The sequence below is a fragment of the Chelonia mydas genome, chromosome 3 (genome assembly GCF_015237465.2).
Source record: "Chelonia mydas isolate rCheMyd1 chromosome 3, rCheMyd1.pri.v2, whole genome shotgun sequence".
NCBI classification, from domain to species: Eukaryota; Metazoa; Chordata; order Testudines; family Cheloniidae; genus Chelonia; species Chelonia mydas.
Genome location: NC_057851.1, coordinates 58,689,803 through 58,711,138, shown reverse-complemented (window position 1 = coordinate 58,711,138; position 21,336 = coordinate 58,689,803). Strand labels below are relative to the sequence as shown.

The 21,336-nt window shown below is 40.2% G+C and overlaps 1 protein-coding gene across 1 annotated transcript in view; it reads right to left on the bottom strand.

Annotated features, from left to right (window-relative positions):
* The window catches only part of MEI4 (meiotic double-stranded break formation protein 4), a 127,672-nt gene that overhangs the window by 64,654 nt on the left and 41,682 nt on the right, over positions 1-21,336 (bottom strand). The gene's annotated exons all lie outside the window — the stretch shown is intronic.

The following is a 21,336-nucleotide window of genomic DNA, read 5'->3' as shown; positions in this document are numbered from 1 at the left end:
TTATCAATGGCAGAATGCTCAGAACAAGTTGCTGACAAATCAGTCTAAAAATATTGAGTGGGGACAGGAAGAGGTCATACACATTAGTTCACTGTGGGCAGAAAATAGTAATTTGCATTTCTAATCACACTTTCCATCTCAAGCTCTCAAACAGCATTACAAACATTAACAAAATTAGCCTTTATTTCCCCATGAGTTAGTATTTAAGATTTTATAGAAGAGGAAACAAGAGGCACAGAGCTTAAGATCCTACCAGAAAGTGTGGCAGAGCAAAGAAGAAAACTCAGCCCTCCCAATTCACCTCGTGTTCCTTAAACACAAAGCCGTGCAGGACATATCCTCACTAAACCCACAATGGCTATGTGCCCTCTGTGCCTATCAAAAGCACACTTAAATCACCTTAATCTTACTGCCTTATGCTAGACAACATAATATAGGAACATGACTTCTTATAAAACCTTCAGAAATGGATGGTCATGAAGGAAACAATGAACCTCTACTCAATAGAAGAGAAAATTTATGGAAGTAGAAGAGAATGGAACATACATTTATAATTGTGTTCACCCCAGCGTATTTTGAAAAAAACCAGATTCACAGAAACCAGTGAAGGAACAATAGCATCTAGAGCACCTAACCAAGATTGGGGTCCCATTGTGCAAAACAGTACATGACAGTCCCTTTCTTAAAGAAAAAGCACTCGCAGCCTAAATAGACATGACAGGCACATAGCAAGTGGAAAGAAATATACACATACAAACAGAGTGATGGTTCATAACCAGCATATGAGTGACCTAATTGTTTGTTTGGTTTACATATTATTTTGGGGGGTTGTTTATTTTTCATTTTATTACATTCAACCAATTATAGGACAAAGGCTGTTAAGGAAGGGGATTACCTAAAAGGATCAACACAGGAATGGAGGGAGGACAATCAGGGGAGGGAGGCAACAAATTCTCATCTGTGTATTTCCAGATCCAACAAAACCTGGTTGTCATAGTACAATAGAACCTCAGAGTTATGAGCACCATAGTTACGAACTGACCAGTCAACCACACACTTCATCTGGAAATAGTAGTACACAATCAGGCAGCTGCAAAGGAACAACCCCCCCCCCCCCACCCACACACACAAAAAGCAGCATGCACAGTACTGTGTTAAATGTAAACTACTAAAAAAAAATAAAGGGAAAGCAGCATTTTTCTTTTGCATAGTAAAGTTTCAAAGCTGTATTAAGTCAATGTTCAGTTGTAAACTTTTGAAAGAACCATAACAGTTTCTTCAGAGTTATGAACATTTCAGAGGCATGAACAACCTCCATATTTGAGGTGTTTGTAACTCTGAGGTTCTACTGTATGCAAAATCCATTCACAGGTTCATTCAGTAAAGTCACTTCTACGGTCGCTAGAATCCAAGCAATGTATCATCATCATCATCATCATGACAGTAGGAAATATACTGTAAGGTCCTCTAATATGATTACATTTTCACAGATACCAAACGGAAACAGTATAAACATGAAATGTATGTGAGGAAAAGGTAAATAAACCTCCAAACAATTAAAATTACTTGGAACGTTATCATAATATTAAGAGATAGATCATATAAAACATGCAACAATATTATGTTAAAGCTTTATAAAGCATGTGTGGAGTTGACTGCAAGCAGTCTTCAGAGTTATAGGAGATGTCATTTTATGACAAGTCTATCTTGACTCCTTCAGGATGTCCCATCACACCATATTACTTTACACACACATTTACTAAAGTAACCATCCATTGTTTTCTCGACTGTCCGAAAGCAGGGCATACACATGGAAGGTATTTTTTTTTAAATAAACACCCCACACACATCCCAAACTATAAACAATACTATCACTAGTTGAACAGCAAAAGAGTACCTCCATGCTAAGATAGAGTACGAGTACACCAGAAAGCTAGTGTATGTCTACTTCATGCAAGACAAATGATTCAATTTGCATTAACAATAAAGCTTATGCTCAAATAAATTTGTTAGTCTCTAAGGTGCCACAAGTACTCCTTTTCTTTTTGCAAATACAGACTAACACGGCTGCTACTCTGAATAAAGTCTATGTAATTTCAGAGTAACAGCCGTGTTAGTCTGTATTCGCAAAAAGAAAAGCAGTACTTGTGGCACCTTAGAGACTAACAAATTTATTTGAGCATAAGCTTTCGTGAGCTACAGCTCACTTCATCGGATGCATACTGTGGAAACTGCAGAAGACATTATATACACAGAGACCATGAAACAATACCTCCTCCCATCCCATTCTCCTGCTGGTAATAGCTTATCTAAAGTGATCACTCTCCTTACAATGTGTATGATAATCAAGTTGGGCCATTTCCAGCACAAAGCCAGGTTTTCTCACCCTCCGCCCCCCCCCCCCCCCCCACCAACTCACTCTCCTGCTGGTAATAGCCCATCCAAAGTGACCACTCTCTTTACAATGTGTATGATAACCTGGATTTGTGCTGGAAATGGCCCACCTTGATTATCATACACATTGTAAAGAGAGTGGTCACTTTGGATGCGCTATTACCAGCAGGAGAGTGAGTTTGTGTGTGGGGGGTGAGAAAACCTGGATTTGTGCTGGAAATGGCCCACCTTGATTTTCTCACCCCCCACCCCCCCACACACAAACTCACTCTCCTGCTGGTAATAGCCCATCCAAAGTGACCACTCTCTTTACAATGTGTATGATAATCAAGGTGGGCCATTTCCAGCACAAATCCAGGTTCTCTCACCCCCCACCCCCCCCTTTCCAAAAACCACACACACAAACTCACTCTCCTGCTGGTAATAGTTTATCCAAGGTGACCACTCTCCCTGGAGAGTGGTCACCTTGGTTTGGGCGGGGAGGGGGGGAACGGACCTGGATTTGTGCTGGAAATGGCCCACCTTGATTTTCATACACATTGTAAAGAGAGTGGTCACTTTGGATGGGCTATTACCAGCAGGAGAGTGAGTTTGTGTGGGGGGGGGCGGAGGGTGAGAAAACCTGGATTTGTGTTGGAAATGGCCCAACTTGATTATCATACACATTGTAAGGAGAGTGATCACTTTAGATAAGCTATTACCAGCAGGAGAATGGGATGGGAGGAGGTATTGTTTCATGGTCTCTGTGTATATAACGTCTTCTGCAGTTTCCACAGTATGCATCCGATGAAGTGAGCTGTAGCTCATGAAAGCTTATGCTCAAATAAATTGGTTAGTCTCTAAGGTGCCACAAGTACTCCTTTTCTTTCTATGTAATTGTAATTGGAGATCACAGGCATTTTGATCTTATATGGCCTTAAACCAGGACACAATGATATGTGGCATTTGTACAAGACGTCATTCACAATGTTATGGTTGCTCTTTGCAGGAATAATTTAGACAACTACAGGTTTGAAAGATTTTCTGATGTACCCACTAATAATATATAACTGGAGCAGCACTTGTTGTATGTGGATCATTCTGCCTTCTAGACAGCCTGCATAGTCCCTGTAGATCTAGATAAGGTTAAGTAAGTTGCAAATTGTTACACAGAGGTTTAGGCAATGCCACAAACAAGCATGTTTCATATTATACGAATGCAAGTCATCTTTACTGACTTCATTTCTCATTTTTATGCATTAAGGCTGGATACATATTTTACAAATTCTACATCTTTTAGACAATAACTTTGAGCATGTTAGCAAACTAACTTGCCTTTGGAGTCAGGAATACCAAACCACCATGATTTCCAGTGTCATTTATTTAGGCTGTAAAAAGTCAATTTCTGTATTATTTACACAACATTTTCTATCAGCCTAGCAAATATTTCTTGGGATGGAAAAAATATATAGGAAATTTTATTTAAAAAAATTACCTACAACTATAGCCACCTCAAATACTACCCAGCATTTCATTTCTAGCCTTAGTACAGGATTCGAGCCACTTTGCTTTAAATAATTAGTCATTGCCAATGCTGTATTTAGAGGTCTCACTAAAGTGGCCACCTTCAAAGTGAAATTTCAACCTGAAATTTGACCATAATCCATTGATTTATTAAGCTGGCTTTGAGCTAGCGTTCCAGTACAAAACAGACTCAAAACCAGAGTGACTGGCCAAAGGAGGACTCCCCACAATGTAGGGAAGAGCCACTATAGCAACTCCTGTGCCTGGTGCAGCTCTCATGGCTGGGGAATGGAGTGAACAGTTAGTGAGCCCCTGTGATCTCTGGGACCATTGACAGCTTGCAGAGTTTAGAGCAGCACACTAATGCATGACTTGTAGTTACAATGAAAAGTTGTATATGAAGTTATATGATAATTTCCTTATATACTATTCGATATGGTTAGTCAAAGCAGAGGTAATGTAAACATTATACAGAATTCAGATCTAAATTCATACAAATCTGTAGCTAGTCTAGGAAGTCCCACTTTCTTAAATTTATTAACAAAATAATATTAATAAACAATAGCTTTTTATGTTGTTGCAGTTCGCACAAGTAGCTGTTGTATTCAGCAAGTAGCGTGAAATGTTCTATGAGAAAAATCTGCAATTACTGCTTAAATTAAACAGCAAAGACCATCACCTATTTGCTAATTTTTTTCCTGACACTGGTCACTAATAATTCTACACAAAACCTCAAGTCCGATCATATTAAATAAAGTTTAATTCACTCCACTGTTCTTATTTAAAACCCTTGGAAAGTTGGAAAGGGACTATACTTGGAATAAAGCAGATTTTGCTACCGTTTGTCCCAGATAATTCTACAATATATTGGGCTCTACTATGTGAGCAGCACAAGCAAAGTTTACAACGCTAATTAAAAGTTGTCTTACAGAACAGATTCCAGACCCTTCAAAATAATTCCATACATCATGAACTTAAGGTAATACCACATACCTCTTAATGAAAATGCCACCTGAATCAGTGAAAGCTGAGAAACAGGATTTCAATGAGCATTTGACCTATGTTAGCAGCATAGGATTAGACCTCTGATGTTGTCTTTCTCCAAAGAATATATAGGCACATTTTTTAAAACAATTAACATGTTAATGATATCTTTTTTCCCTTCCACTTTCTCACTTTTCTCCCTTCTTATTTTTACCTTATAGATTTTTTCCAGAGTATATAAAAGCCACTGAAATAAAATATTAAATCTATACAAAATGTTTTGAAAAATTTCCAGAGGCATTGGACACCCACAGCTCCCAGACTTCAATGAATCCTGTTACCAATGTAGCAAAATTCTAGGGCTGTTCATTAATCGCAATTAACTCACATGAATAACTCAAAAAATTAAAAATATTAATCGCGATTAATTGCACTGTTAAACAACAGAATATCAATTGAAATGCATTAAATATTTGTGGATGTATTTCCTACATTTTCAAATATTGATATATTTGAATATATCAAGTTCAATTACAACACAGAATACAAAGTGTACAGTGCTCACTTTACATTATTTTTATTACAAATATTTGCGCTGTAAAAAGAAACAAAAGAAATAATATTTTTCAATTCACCTAATACAAGTACTGTAGTGCAGTGGTTCTCAAATTTTTTTTTCCGCGGACCACTTGAAAATTGCTGAGAGTCTCGGCGGACCACTTAATGATCTTTCCAAATGTTGTTTATACCATTAGCTAACTATTGTAATGCGCTTTGGATAAAAGCGCTATATAAAATAACTTAGTAATAAATGTTTTTTTGTTCTACAAATAAAAGCACACAACTCATATTTTAATATCAGTAGTCTTACCTTTCTAATGCAATGGATGTGCCCTCTCTCCCCCACTGCAGCAGCCCCCAAGCTGGGGCTGGGAAGGAAGGCTGTCTCTCCCCAGGAGCCGCAGCCCTGGAGCTGGGGAAAGTCGCCTCTTTCTCTGGCTGCAGCAGCCCTGCATGTCCCAAATTTCCCCCACACCCTCTTTTCACCCGACTGCCCCCTCCCACCTGCCTCCTATTCCCCACAAGGCTACCACCTCACCTTACATCTGCGTCTTCTCCAGGGTCCAGGCACCTAAGTAGCGGAGCCACGCCTGCACGGCTCCACTAATTAGGTGGGTGGCCCTTCATTCTCTCATGTGCAGCCGCCCAGGCACGCACCTTAGAAGGAACTATCCACGGACCACAGTTTGAGAACCTCTGCTGTAGTGCAATCGCTGTATCATAATACAGCTCACTTCATCGGATGCATACTGTGGAAAATACAGAAGATGTTTTTATACACACAAACCATGAAAAAATGGGTGATTATCACTACAAAAGGTTCTCTCTCCCCCCACCGCACTCTCCTGCTGGTAATAGCTTATGTAAAGTGATCACTCTCCTTACAATGTGTATGATAATCAAGGTGGGCCATTTCCAGCACAAATCCAAGGTTTAACAAGAACGTCTTGGGGGGGGCGGGGGGAGGTAGGAAAAAACAAGGGGAAATAGGTTACCTTGCATAATGACTTAGCCACTCCCAGTCTCTATTCAAGCCTAAGTTAATCGTATCCAATTTGCAAATGAATTCCAATTCAGCAGTCTCTCGCTGGAGTCTGGATTTGAAGTTTTTCTGTTGTAACATCGCAACTTTCATGTCTGTAATCGCGTGACCAGAGAGATTGAAGTGTTCTTCGACTGGTTTATGAATGTTATAATTCTTGACATCTGATTTGTGTCCATTTATTCTTTTACTGTCCAGTTTGACCAATGTACATGGCAGAGGGGCATTGCTTGCACATGATGGCATATATCACATTGGTAGATGTGCAGGTGAACGAGCCTCTGATAGCGTGGCTGATGTGATTAGGCCCTGTGATGGTGTCCCCTGAATAGATATGTGGGCACAGTTGGCAACGGGCATTGTTGCAAGGATAGGTTCCTGGGTTAGTGGTTCTGTTGTGTGGTATGTGGTTGCTGGTGAGTATTCGCTTCAGGTTGGGGGGCTGTCCTACCTACATGCTATTCCTACCTACATGCCTCCAGCTTTCACCCTGACCACACCACACGATCCATTGTCTACAGCCAAGCTCTGCGATACAACCGCATTTGCTCCAACCCCTCAGACAGAGACAAACACCTACAAGATCTCTATCAAGCATTCTTACAATTACAATACCCACCTGCAGAAGTGAAGAAACAGATTGATAGAGCCAGAAGAGTTCCCAGAAGTCACCTACTACAGGACAGGCCTAACGAAGAAAATAACAGAACGCCACTAGCAGTCACCTTCAGCCCCCAACTAAAACCCCTAGACAGGCCAGTCCTTGCCTACAGACAGCCCCCCAACCTGAAGCGAATACTCACCAGCAACCACATACCACACATATCAATGGGTGAAAGAGAAAATAGTGGGGCTAAAGAAAAAGACAGAACCATGGACCATGTGACTTGTACGAGCACCATTACATTCCAGAACTATTCATACAGATTACTTGTGAGAAGGAAGCCATCAGAAGCAGCACATTAGCTGAGCCTGAGAAGCAGACTGACTGACCTCTCCGATCCCGTAATCCGATAGCCTAGAAGCTCAGAGATTTCCCTCTACTCTCAGATCAGCATGCCTGAAGAGCTCCTGAGGGCCAGGTGAACACTGTAGAGCTCTCAGATCCTATAGCCCTTTTAGGTCCATGACTCACAACTGGCTTCCTTGAGATAGCGTCTCCTTCTTTCCTACTCTCTCAGTTCCATATCTTGATTCCATATCTTGATTCCTGTGCCCAGTCCCAGATTTTCCTGACTGCAGACTTTTTAACATCTACATGAGCTGCCGTGGATCTTAGTATAGTTCAGATGGGTCTGGCTGACCTAATAATGCTGGACTTTACCAACATCCAAAAGGGCTTTGTCACATGATGCAGAGATCTATGTAGCTTCCTGTGGACCTCGAAGGAATCAAGTGTCTCAGACGCCAAGTTTATAACCACACAGAAACCTTACTTCAGATTGATCCAAAATGAAACAAACAGTAAATGCTCCACTGCCATGAAATAAGAGGGCAACAGAGAAGTCCAGCAATGAAGTCCTCTCCATCATCCACTTCTCAACGGTTACTGTACTGGAAGTTTTGAACCCCCCATTCTTTGACCTCCCTATACAGTCTCTTTGGGACACCTCAGGCTCTGGGTGGGAAAGAACATGGCTTCTACTACAGAGCAGCAAAACAAGAAACTAACCTTCTTTGAGAATATTTCAAACTAGAGTTGTTCTTTGAGCTCCTGCCTGCAAAAAGCCTAAGATTAACTAAGGCTTTACAGGTTCAGGTCCCTCCTAAAACCTAGTGAGTATATCCTCTAAATGGGTTTTAAATTAACTGGAACCAGTGAGGAAAAAAATCTGAGTTCCTCTCGACAGCTCAATGAAAACATCTGCTTAGTACACAGCAGAATAATCAGAGAGCAAACAAACTGTTCTGTTGTATTAAGAAGGGGATAGAAAAACACTGGAAATATTATATAAATTGATGGTACTATAATTCTATGTTAATTGTGGTAACACTATATTCAATTTTGGTCACTACATCTCAAAAAACATTTACTAGAAATAGAAAGGGTTTAGAGGACAGCAAAATAGATGTTTGGAAAAACTTTCATATGTGAAAGGTATATGAAGGTTAGAACTATTGAAATTCGAAAGCAGACAAATAAAAGATGACATGATAGAGGTATAGGACTAGAGAAAGTCAATCAGACACTTCTTCTCACCTCTTACAATACTATAACCAGGAGACATCCAACACGTTTAAAAAGACATTTAAAACAGAAAAGGAAATTTTTTTAAATGTATTTTTAACATCACAGTTAACCTATGGAAATCATTTTAGGGAACAATCCAACCAATATTTGCTTGGGGGAAAACTTCTCTTTTAGGCAGACCATTCTGCCTGTTCATTATGGACTGAGTTTGTTTTTTGCAAAATCCTCTGAAACATCTAGTATAATTCACAGTCAGAAACACTACTGAACTAGATGGATCACTTGTATTGCTATACTGGATGATGCCAATGTGCCAACGAATCCCTCCCTCTTTGAAAGAGACTCAAATAATAATTTGTATCCCAGGGTGCCAGTTATGATAAAATTGCATAAGCTTGGATTAATCATGAAGCTTGAATTATATTTAAATCTAGCTACCTAACACAGAATTGCCTCCATTTGCTGGAGACAATAGTAAAAACATTCAGTTTTACGAATAAGTGCATGATACAAATTGTAAATATTGAGCATTTTACATATTTATTAATGTCTCTATTAGCTGACAGAGATGCAGTAAACCCACTTACCTGAACTGGTACAGGAGGATGTTTAGTATTTACAAGTCAGCTTCATCATTAATTGCATACAGGCTAACCTTAGACAGTGTAAGAGAGACCAGAGCGGTGAAGTAATATCTTTTATTGGACCAACTTCTTTTGGTGAGAGAGACACAAGCTTTCAGCAACAGAAGTTGGTCCACAAAAAGATACTACCTCAGCCATTTTGTCTCTAATATCCTGGGACCAACACGGCTACAAATGCAAACAGCATTGTCTAAATAATAAAGTTATCTACAAACAGTGAACATAAATACAATTTCATCTCTCAGTGGCCTATTCCTGGATCATCTTTTAGTTTTGTCTGGAAATAATGGCAAAATGAATTTGTTCTTAAATATTCAAATTGATATACAGTAAAATTCAAAATATTACATGTCTTTTATTAGTAACAAAAATATAAAATATATTGAGCTCACAAAAAATATACAGTAAAAGTAAAAAAAAAACTAAACAAGAATCCGTTTAGCCCGTTCTTGGGCTGGATTAATGGTTTGTATCCAATAAAACCTATGCTGTTAGGAATCTGTTTTTTGTTTTTTTAAATGTACTGGCAAAAAATTTATTGGACTTTGGACTTCTTGGTATATATCTTTACCACTGGAAAAATCCCAAGATATGAATTATTCATTTTAGAATTAGCTTGATCAGGCTGTATTAAGACACCTCTTTCTGAAAAGGGGTTCTCTGAAACTCAGAAATATTAACCAGTAGCAAGTTTCATAAAGGCAAATTCTCTGAGTACCAGCACAATTCATGTTTCAGCTCTGCACGGTTATCCAAAAACAAATGCACTACATCAAAAACTAAGGGATTGTGTGCATACTTGTATGTTTGACTGATATACACCTTTAATACCTTGATGATTCACTTCTTTCAAAAGGGACTAGGGTCCTTGGAGATGCAGCATCTAAATGACTAGCTATGTTGGTATTCCTAAACGCTAATTTTAACACTTAATTTTCTATTCATCTTTTTTTGTTTTCTCCACTTCACTCACTTTGATCCACTTTTGTTGTCATTTTAAAATTCTCACTCTTATGTGGATGGTATTCATTGTAACTGTTCTTTCTTACCTTTATTCTTTTATTACCCTCCACCTTGCTACCTGCTTTATTAATTTTCTCTTCATCTTCTAACTCATTCTTCTATTGTCATTTTAAAGATTATGCTATTTCTCTTCTAAGCTTCAACTCCTTGGCATACTTTACTCCGTTTTGCTCAAATTCTTCAACACTCTAACACTCATCTCAAGACCTCTCTCCCTCCCCCTTTTTAAAGCTCCTTCTTGAAGAGAAGAGACCTCAAACATTACATCTTTTCTATTAACACAATATTTTATTCTCCCCCAGGACTACCTGTTCATGCGTTTTGTTGTTACTTTTTGCTTTATTGATGTGGTCTTTTGTTACTATTCTGCAGTACTTTGAATAAAACATACTAAAATGCAGCAAAATACACAATGCTGCACTAGGAGACCATGCTTGGCTGACATTGCTGGCCAGGGGTAGCCCTGGGCCACTGCAGGCTTTGTAGAGGGAGAGATTGGCAGCTGCTCCATGGTCAACAGTCAGGGCTCTATTCTACACCCTCCCTCCACGATCACCTTAGTCCTAATGTATGGGACATATAAGTCAGAGGAAGGGAAGGCAAGAGAAGGTGCAATGAGACAAGGCTTGTGCTTAAAATTCTAACCCATCCATTTGTCTGTTTAGGTAATCTCCTCTGGACCACCTCACTGGATTTGGTGAGTGTTTTTAGACTGTCGTGTTTTTCATAAACAGTTACTATTTGACTTGAATAGCTATCTCCAAAGGAGAGCAGATTGCTTAGAAAATTTAACTGAATTTAACAGTTAGAAGACTCAGCCATTACCTCTCTCGTACTAGATCACAAGTCTGGCAAGACCTCTCAATATTCCTGTGACTTAACTGTTGTTCTGTCCTATAACTGATGTTCTAAAACCAGTCAAAATGTGCTGCTTCTCAACTGTAAATACACTTGGGTCTCAATTAATTCAAGGAAAGAGAAGTTTACTTACCTGTAACTGGAGGTTCTTTGAGATGTGCGGCCCCTATCTGTGGAGTTATGCATGCGCACCATACATTCAGAGCCGGAAAATTTGAAAATAGTGTCGGTTGGTCCATGCATGCACCCTGGCTTACCTCAAGCATCCAATAGAGGGGATAAAGGGTGGGCCGACTGCCTCTCCAGTTCTTTTTTCACTGTGAATCAGAGACTATCCGAAGCAGAGGGGAAGGAGAGTGGACAGTGGGATACAGATAGAGACCATGGATTTCAAAGAACCTCCAATTACAGGTAAGTAACCTCCTCTTATTATTGGAGCGATGGCCCTTATTATATTCCATTGTGGGTGACTGACAAGAAGGACCTAAGAAGGAGCAGAGTGTGAGCACGTAGACAGTAGGGCTGAATGAAGGACAGTCATTCCAAAGGAGGCATCAGCAGAGGAGTTGTAGACTAGGGCACAGTGTCTCGTAAACATGTGAACAGAGCCCACGTGGCTGCTTTACAGATCTAAAGGAGGGATACACCTCGTGAAGCAATGCCATAGTCGCTCCTTGTGCTCTCACGGAATGAGCTCTTACTCCATGGGGGTGTGGGGGGTTCAATAGTTGATAAAGTAGAGTGCAGCCAGAGAACTATTTGGAGATCCTTTGGGTGGAGAGTGCTTGTCTCCTGATTCTTTCTGTTATAGTGATGAACAGTCTTGGTGACTTCCTGATTGGTTTTGTTCTGTGTAACTAAAATGCCAAGGCTCACCGGACACTAAGGGCATGGAGTCTGTTCCAGTAAGGAAGCATGCTGTTTAGGGAAGAACATAGGTAAGTGGATCAGTTCAAGGAAATTTTTGAAACAACCTTGCGGGTGAATTTGGGGTGTAAACATAATGAAACCTTATCTTTAAGGAATACAGTGTAAGGGGGATCTGTCATCATCGCTCCAAGCTCACCAACCTTGTGGCTGAGATGATGGCTACATGGAATGTGACCTTTCTGATGAGAAGGGACATGGAGCAGGAAGCTAGGAGTTCAAAGGGTGGCCTTGTGAGTGCAGAGAGAACAAGGTTCAAGTCCTACTGACGGGTAGGCTTGTGAATAGGCATGAAAGTTCTGATTAGGCCCTTCCAAAATCTTGAGATCAGTGGGTGAATGAAGACCGAGTGCCCCTGAGAAGGAGGATAGTACGCACTGAGTGCTGCCAGGTGGACTTGTAAGGAGCTGATGGATAGGCCTGACGTCTTTAGAGAAAAGGATACAGTCTAAAATGAGAGTGATATCTGTATATACTGGAAGAACGTTCTTTTGATGTGCCCAAGAAGAAAAACATTTCCACTGAGCCAGGGAATATTGCCTTTGGGAATCCTTCCTACAGTTGGAAAGTATGCAGAACATGAGCACTCTAAAGACGATGCCCATCCAAAAATCAAGCCCTGAGGTGAAGCAAATGCAGAACAGGCTGATTTATCTTACTGTTCTGCTGTATCAGGAGCTCAGGAAATGTCAGGAGGATTATTGGTACTCTGCATGACAGGCACAGGAGATTTGGGAACCAAAATTGTTGGGGCCAGTGGAGAGTGATCGGTATAACCTGTGCCCCGTCCTGCCAGATTTTGTGTAGAATTCATGGCAGAAGCAGTAATGGAGGGAAATCCACAGTTCAGGTTATTTGACCAAGAAGTACAGCATCACTTTGCGAGTGGCGATCTAGAGCTCCTCTGGAACAGTATGTGATGCATTTTCAGTTCGCGATAGAGGTGAACAGATCTCTGGTTGGGGCTCCCCATAGACTGAAGATGTTGTGCAGCACCAAGTCATGGAGTTATCGCTCATGGTCGAGAGCAATAGGTCTGCTGAAGGACTTCATGAGTGTATTTCATTTCCTGGAAAGGTAGGCTGCTGATGGTGTGTCAGCAACCAACTCACACTAGTTCCACAAGCTGACTGCTGTCACACGCAGGGAAACAGATTTCATTCCTCCTGCCTGTTGATGTAGAAGATGGTCACCGTGTTCGCCAACACTATCAAGCCACGCTTGAAGGTAAAGAAGGTGGAGTCTTGTGACTGGCATGACATGAGTGCATGAGGCCATATGACCTAGGAGAGATAGGCATGTCCTGACTGGTACTCCAGGATTGTTTGTGATCTGGGCTATAATGTTGCTCATGGTCTGAAACCTGTCTGTGGGCAAGTAAGCTCTTGCAGTGACTGAATCCAGGGTGGCCATGATAAAGTCCAGAGACAGTGTGGGTGCGAAAACAGTTTTTTCGGAGTTTATACTGATCCTCAGGGAAGAAATGGAGGTGTAGCATCTTTAGAGTTGACACATGGGCCTCCTGGCATAACATGGCAACAAGGAGCCAGTAGTCAAGGCAGGGGAAGAAAAGAGAGACCAAGGCATCTGGGGTGAGCTGACACTATCGCTAATACTTTGGTGAAGACTCTGGAGGCAGTTGCTAGCCCAGAAGGGAGTGGTCTGTACTGAAAATAGTCGGAGCCCACCACGTACCTGAGGAAGCATCTGAGAGCAGGATGAACATCGACATGGAAGTATGCATCCTTCATATCGAGAGCTCTAAACCATGTTCTTTTCTAGGAATAGTATTATAGAGGCCAGGATGACCATACAAAACTTGAGTTTAAAATGAAGTGGTTGAGGTCGAGAATTGGTCTCCATCCATCCTTCTTTTTGGGTATAAGGAAGTAAGCCAAGTAAAATCCCCTCCCTTGGTATTGAGGAGGGACATGTTCTATCACACCTCAATCTAACAGGGAGTCCACATGAGACTATAATGGAGCACAGGTAGCGGATCTCAGCCACACAGCCCTAGCTGGCTCCATAATAGCCTCATCAGTGGGGAGCACTATTTTGCCTGGAGGATGTCTAAGAGTTTGTGCTGGGATTCCTGAGCCTCTTCAAGAGGAATCTGAAGTTCACCAGCAACTCTACAAAAATGATCCTGGGACTGCCTGAAAAGATGGCGTGGGAGACGGAGACACAGGGGTTACCACCTCATCCAGAGATGAAGATGGCAGTTTTGCTGGTTCCAGCAGAGCCACTGGATCCGGTGCATCTTGCTCTTCCTGTTTGGAAGGATCGGGAGCAGGGGGTCTGAGTGCCTCTTTCAAGGGGAGGGGTGACACTAGCTGACCTGATTGACTCTGGTTTCAGGGCCCCCAATATGGCCAGTAGGAAGGGTCAAAGGGGGACGCAGAGGCCCCACATGGCATGGGGTGCCAGCAGCTCCAAGCTAAATGTGGAGGTGGGTCTCACAGTGATGTAAGTCTTTTGGGTGGCAGAGGATATATAAGGTACAAAACTTATGCTCCTCTTGATTGCAGTCTCCCAGTCAGGAGAAAGCGGATTCCTGTTCTAGAGGTGGTACCGCGAGAGCCATTGGAGGGAAGTTGTATTTCAAGAAAGGAATGGACAATAAACTTCTCCAAGCAGTTGACTCAACAGGTGGTGTTATGACATCCCTGGAAAGGAATCCAGATCCAGGAATGAGGAGATATCCTGTGGGGAAGCCTGAGACCCAGCTCCCCCCTGGAGTTAGAGGGGTTGTCTCTGCCCAGACCAGTGGAGCTGGAAAAGGGTGCTGTCAAGGGCGGTGCCATGGATAGGTTGTGAATAGTCTTTTGTCAATGCCGATGGTATCCCAAGGTTTAGAAGGTGCCAAGGATGACAGTACCAACGGATCATGTTCCCGTCACTGGGACTTATCATAGAAGATTAGGGTTGGAAGAGACCTCAGGAGGTCATCTAGTCCAACCCCCTGCTCAAAGCAGGACCAACCTAAGCCTTCTTGGGCAGAGGTACTGGGCTTGCTCAGAGATTAATCTGAAAGCGTCAAAGTGTATTTCAAGTAAGACTTAGTTTCATGTGTACGAGTGCTTCCTGAGAAAATCCCACCAGGGAGTCTATGAGAGTCGATTCTCTGGCACCAGTGTCAGACTTAGCAGCAGGAAGCTCATTCCTTCCTGAGGCAGGCCAATGTATAGGGGAGGAGGGTGCCTTGGCCTGGGTCCAATTAAAGTTTCATGGCTTTGTCCATGAGGTGGTTTTGGATACAGAGTGCTAGCCCTTCTTGAGTACAGCTGCGGAATGAGCAGCAGATACTGCACCTCACTACAATGTGAGCTTCTCTGAGGCAGCGTAGGCAGCATTGGTGGTCATCGCTGACCGAGAAGGATCATGGGCAGGAAGCACAGAGTTTGAAGCTTGGAGTGTAGGGAATCATCCAGTACCCGCAAAGGGTATGGGGGAGGGAGTTCCCCCAAAGATTAATCTAATACTAAAACTACGAAATCACTAGAACTATAAACTGTATAAAATGCTAAAATTATTTACAAAGCTAAATCTTATCTTAAGAGATGAAGACACGCAGTGAGAAGAAACTGGAGAGGTAGTCGGTCTGCTCCGCTGTTTATCCTGCCGATCGGTGGCACGAGGTGAGCCAGGGTGCATGCACAGACTGACAGACACATACGATTTTCAAATTCTCCAGCTCCAGATGGATGTTGCGCATGCATAACCCCACAGTGGAGACCATCACTCAAAGAAGAACTGACGCCCACTGTCTGTATACAGGTTTCAGAGTAGCAGCCGTGTTAGTCTGTATCCGCAAAAAGAAAAAGGAGTACTTGTGGCACCTTAGAGACTAACAAATTTATTTGAGCATAAGCTTTCGTGAGCTACAGCTCACTTCATCGGATGCTAGTCTCTAAGGTGCCACAAGTACTCCTTTTCTTTTTATCTGTATACAGTAGAACTTTAGAGTTACAAATACCTTGGGAATGGAGGTGGTTCGTAAGTCTGAAATGTTCATAACTCTGAACAAAATATTATGGTTCTTTCAAAAGTTTACAATTGAACATTGATGTAATACAGCTTTGAAACTTTACTATGCAGAAGAAAAATGCTGCTTTTAACCATCTTAATTTAAATGAAACTTGAACAGAAAGTTTCCTTACCTTGTCAAATCTTTTTTTTTAAACTTTCCCTGTATCTTTTAGTAATTTATGTTTAACACAGTATTGTACTGTATTTGGCTTTTTTGTTGGTTTGGTTGGTTTTTTTGGTCTCTGCTGTTGCCTGATTGTGTACTTCCTGTTCCAAATGAGGTGTGCGGTTGACCAGTCAGTTTGTAACTCTGGTGTTCGTAACTCTAACTTTCTACTGTACTTGAAAGGAACTGGAGAAACAGGATAACCTTAATCTATTTTTAAATATTATCTGTCCCTGAATAGGAAGGCTCTTGTACATTGAGGAGTCAGGTAATGTCAATGTGACTGCTGACTACAGAGATAGCAGATTACAATTGTATACAGCAATTTAGTGTCACCTATAGCTAGTTTAGTTATTGTGTCAAATAAAGCTATCTATATAAGACTATGATTTCTCTTTATTTGAAAATCTTAATCCTTGGTCATGCATGTAATTATACCTGAATATGACACACATTCATGATCTTTCAGGCACTGTTTTTGACTACTTTAAAGGTGTATTTTTATATATAAATACACACAATTCATAATTTAGTTGCCTGTTCTTGAGTTATCCAAAATTCTGTTTTGTGTTTTTCATTATGCTATATTTCAACATAATGATGTTTCCCAAAGTATTCAGGCTACCGTGTTGTCAAGCCCCTTAGTGATAAAGACATTAATCCCATGCTTGCAATTCTTCCATCTGCATTCCTGTTAAACCCATTATCAGTCACATGCTGGCTTGTATTAAAATCTTGCATACAGCCCATCTACTTTAAAGCTGAGCAGAAAAGATAGTTAAGACAATAATTTTATTACATTTCCCTATGGTGTTAATTTACATTATCTAGAATTAAAATGTGATGAATAATACAGAATTCACTTTTAAGTTCCATTTATGTTGCTTGCTCACATTTCATAATATTTTCTTGAAAAGGTTTACCTCCATACTTATTTTGAAATATCGATTCATGCTTTTATAGAGTACTACAAATCTTTTTGGAGACGCTTTCTGACATAATTACATATAGGTTTTAACCTTTTTTATAGCACTCTAGCAAGCTTTTTGCAAATTTAGGAAAAAGAGATTCTAATAGTTGGCTCACTGTAAAATCCATAATAGTCTTGACCTTATCCTGAAATTATTCTCTTGCTGTGTCATATAGTCTATGTATGAGATATTTCCGCTTTTTACCAGTAAGTTATGCAACTGTTGGACTTTCTGAAAGTGCAACACACCCTACAATTGAAATTCATGACTCACACTTACATAAAACGAATCTCTATTGAACTCCTGTTGTCTCTTGGAACACTATATATTTAGAAACAATACTTAAGTTTTTGCTGGGCAGTGGCAAAAGGTAACTAGGTAACCCATTCTGCAGCTGGGGATCAAACTTATCCCCAACTTGAAAAGTTTCCAATTTTTCCCAAACCCCAATTACTTCGCAAAACCGTAAAGAGCATATTTGTCCACCCTTCCCTTGCAACTGTGTGTGTGTGTGTGTGTGTGTGTACACATCTCACAAAGAGGTAAAGCTCCTGAGAGCAAATATTCTCCTCTTCAAACAACAGGGGGTTAAAAGAGAGGACTATCGCTGTCTGATTTTAAAGAGACAGTCATCTCTCTTCAAACTAACAAAGAGATGTGGAACAAAGCACTGGAGAGGATAATGGTGTTATAAGGAAAAAAACATTTCATACATTCCTTCTTTGCAGGGACGAAAAACTTGAACAAAAATGTAGCAAGCTAGAAGATAGGTCAAGTTAAAGCCAAAAACATGATCTACAGCAACTCTGAAAATGAACAACTAAACTGTATGCTGGATTTTGTGGACATTCGTTCCTGATAAACTCTAGTTTATCCCTCGGCACATACCACTTCCCACGGGCCCCGTTGGCCTGGAGCGGCAAACCGTGGCCAATGGCAGCCGCGATCGGCCAAACCTGCAGATGTGGCAGGTAAACAAACCGTTCCATCCCACCAGGGGCTTTTCCTGAACAAGCGGCGTCCCAAGTTTGGGAAACACTGCTCTAGACCTACAAGCCAAGTCACCCATTAATATAGAAGGATCCCTAATTTAAAAACCTAAGGACAGCAGGGCCCCATGAGAATCCATCTTTCCAAAATTTCTGAACGTCCAGATGAAACAATAAATCCTCTAGACAATGTAGAGAAAAGGCCAATTATTTTGCCATGTGTAGAGAATTTATAGTAAGTTTAAGAAGGCACCTGAGACTGTGTTCAACAAATTATAGAAACAAGATAAATAATAAATATTTAACTATACAACCTACACAGCTCAACTCCAAGACTCCCGCAAACTCTGCTTTCATAAAAACCGCAGGCACAGTCAAACCGTTTCCGCTGCCATGTGTGGAATAAATAAATACATTTTACAGCAGGTCCTGCAGATCAATAGAGCCAGGCTATTTCAACCTTACTTATGGATTCCAAGGGAGGGAAAATAGGTATTGTAAATCCTATTCACAGGAACAATGAAGGGAGTGAGTAGCATCCTGGTACCTCTTTGGACTGTCTTCCCCATCCACAATCTTGCAGCTACCATCAGCCTCCAAAAAAAATAAAAATAAAATAAAATAAAAAAATCATTCATTCATCACAGAATGGTGATACACTTCACCACGTGTCTTCTGTTATTCCTCAATGGATTTTTCAGTTAGCTTTAAGTACTACTTTAAGTGCCCTATCAATCATACTTATTTAAAAATCATGCCCTATCAATCATGCTTACTGAATTCAGTGTTGCCAATACATGAAACATCTATTATGGACGATAGACTTCAAACAGGTGGGAAAAAAGTCAGATTCCAAGCACCAGGGAATTACCATAATTATTAATAATTTATGCCATCACTGAAGTAACTGATGTGACAGACTTGTGGCATGGGAGTGAGTTTCTTCCTTCAACAATAATTTGGAAACAGTAGGTTCCATTGTAAGCTAAATGATTGTTCAACTATTTTCATGGTTCAGAACTGTCAAAGGCAGAGTGGAGACATTTACAGCAAGTGGATTGTCGCCTATAATTGCACCCAATAGTTAAACGGTAAAATCCTCAGTTTATGTCTAGTGTATGCTTGAAAAAGGATTATTTTATTATGTTGGACTTTCGTTGTTGATTTTGAATGACATCTGCTATTTTCAATTCTAATTATGAGGAGACATAAAAGGAAAGTAGATCAGGGCCCCTTTTGTAATTATGTACTATTCTATAATTGACTACTACCAAAGCATAGTAGATGATGTAACTAATAAAAAACCTTTGCTGCCCACTGACTTCTCTGAGATGGACCTGACTATATATACTATTTTATGTCAGTGAAATGCTGCTAACCTACCGTACCTGAGTAGGCTGATATTGTCACCAAAAATTGCTTTCTAGTTATCAAATTTTTGAAAATAAATACTGTAAGATAGTTCCACTGTGAAGTAGTTCTCTATCCCCAAAGAAAAACATCATTTAAATGTAAGTTTATACAGACAGACAATTTGATATTTTTAACTATAGTTTCACTGAATCTTAACTTTAAGCATATTCCAACTTCATAAACACTTAAAAATTAAAAAACAGTTACTGTATGTAACATGCAATTACATTGTGACCTAGTTTAAAAAAAAAAAAAAAAAAAGTCCTTCGGGATAGGTTTTGGCAACAGCCAGATAAAAGGCACAGCAAAAAAAGCTCCGCTACAGAACTATTGTATATAATCCTGAAAATGAATTGCATGGAACAGAATTATTCAGTTTTGAAAGCGTCCTACAGTTTTGTGGGATACTGTCCCTTGTCTTAAAATGGAAGAAATAAAAACGCCACCAACAAAAAAATGAAACAAACAACACAACTGCCTTCAAACCAGAAGGCCAGCAAAGCCCTTGAAGTACAACTCACTGTAGACTGTAATCATTGAGAAGGTCAGGGAGGACACAAAGACTTAAGAAGTTTACCTAGAAAAGACTAATGCCAATCCAAACAGATTTTAAGGAATTTGTAAACACCTTAGGTGGAAGAAGACAAAGTAACTCTGCAGATTACCAACTTTACGGTTACATAGATACTCTGGAATTGATCTATAGGATACCTTCAAAAAAACCTGTGCATCTCTCTGAAAATTATGCACTTATGAACTAATCTGCCGAAGAAAAAGGAAATGGCAGTAGCTACTGTATTTTAAAGTTTTACAAGACAAAGGGGTTTTTATATTTTAAAATTAGAAGTATTTCCCTTAATTCTAATGACCTCATACTGAAGAGCAAGCAATTTTTTCTTTACAGAAAATTAAATGTGAATTTAGAATTTCAGACCAAAATTTTTTAATTGAAGTGCCTAACTTTAGGGTCCCAAATTCAAAATTAGGAACTTTGAATAAGTGGTCTTATTGGTTCCTATACTATATTTTCTGGTGCTTTGTCCAACCTAGTGATGTAATTACTCAAGTAATGGGATTCTTGTAAGTTACATCAAATGTCTCCGCCTCATTTTTTTCTCTCTATCTATACTATGGGGATATTTCTTCCCTACCTTTCAGCAATTTTTTAAAGTATTTAAGTCACTATTTGTAAACTGCTGAGATCCTTTGGTGCTCTAAGCAGTTACAATTAATATAATCCACAGCCAGATGGACCAAATTTCTGAAGCAGGTCTTTGGATTCTGTGGCACTCTGGGTGCATGGAGTGCATTCATACCCACAGTGGATTACACATGGGGACCAGCACTTGAAGAAGAATGGCTGGATACTTCTACTAACATGATCATCAGTGAAATAGTTAAGTGTTACTCTAAATTGCCACCACTCATCGCTAGGTTACAGTTATTCTCTGTTGAAATTAATGGAAAGTTCACACCTTTTACAACTATTATTTCAGGCTGTCTGCAACGTCAAAGAGAGAATGCTGCACTGGTTTGTACTGGGTTCACATTTTCAAAGTCATCCTCACGAACATTAGAAACTTTTTTTTTAATGTCTAATCCTACTTTATTCTGAAGGTGTTTAAGTGATCTGAATTTTCA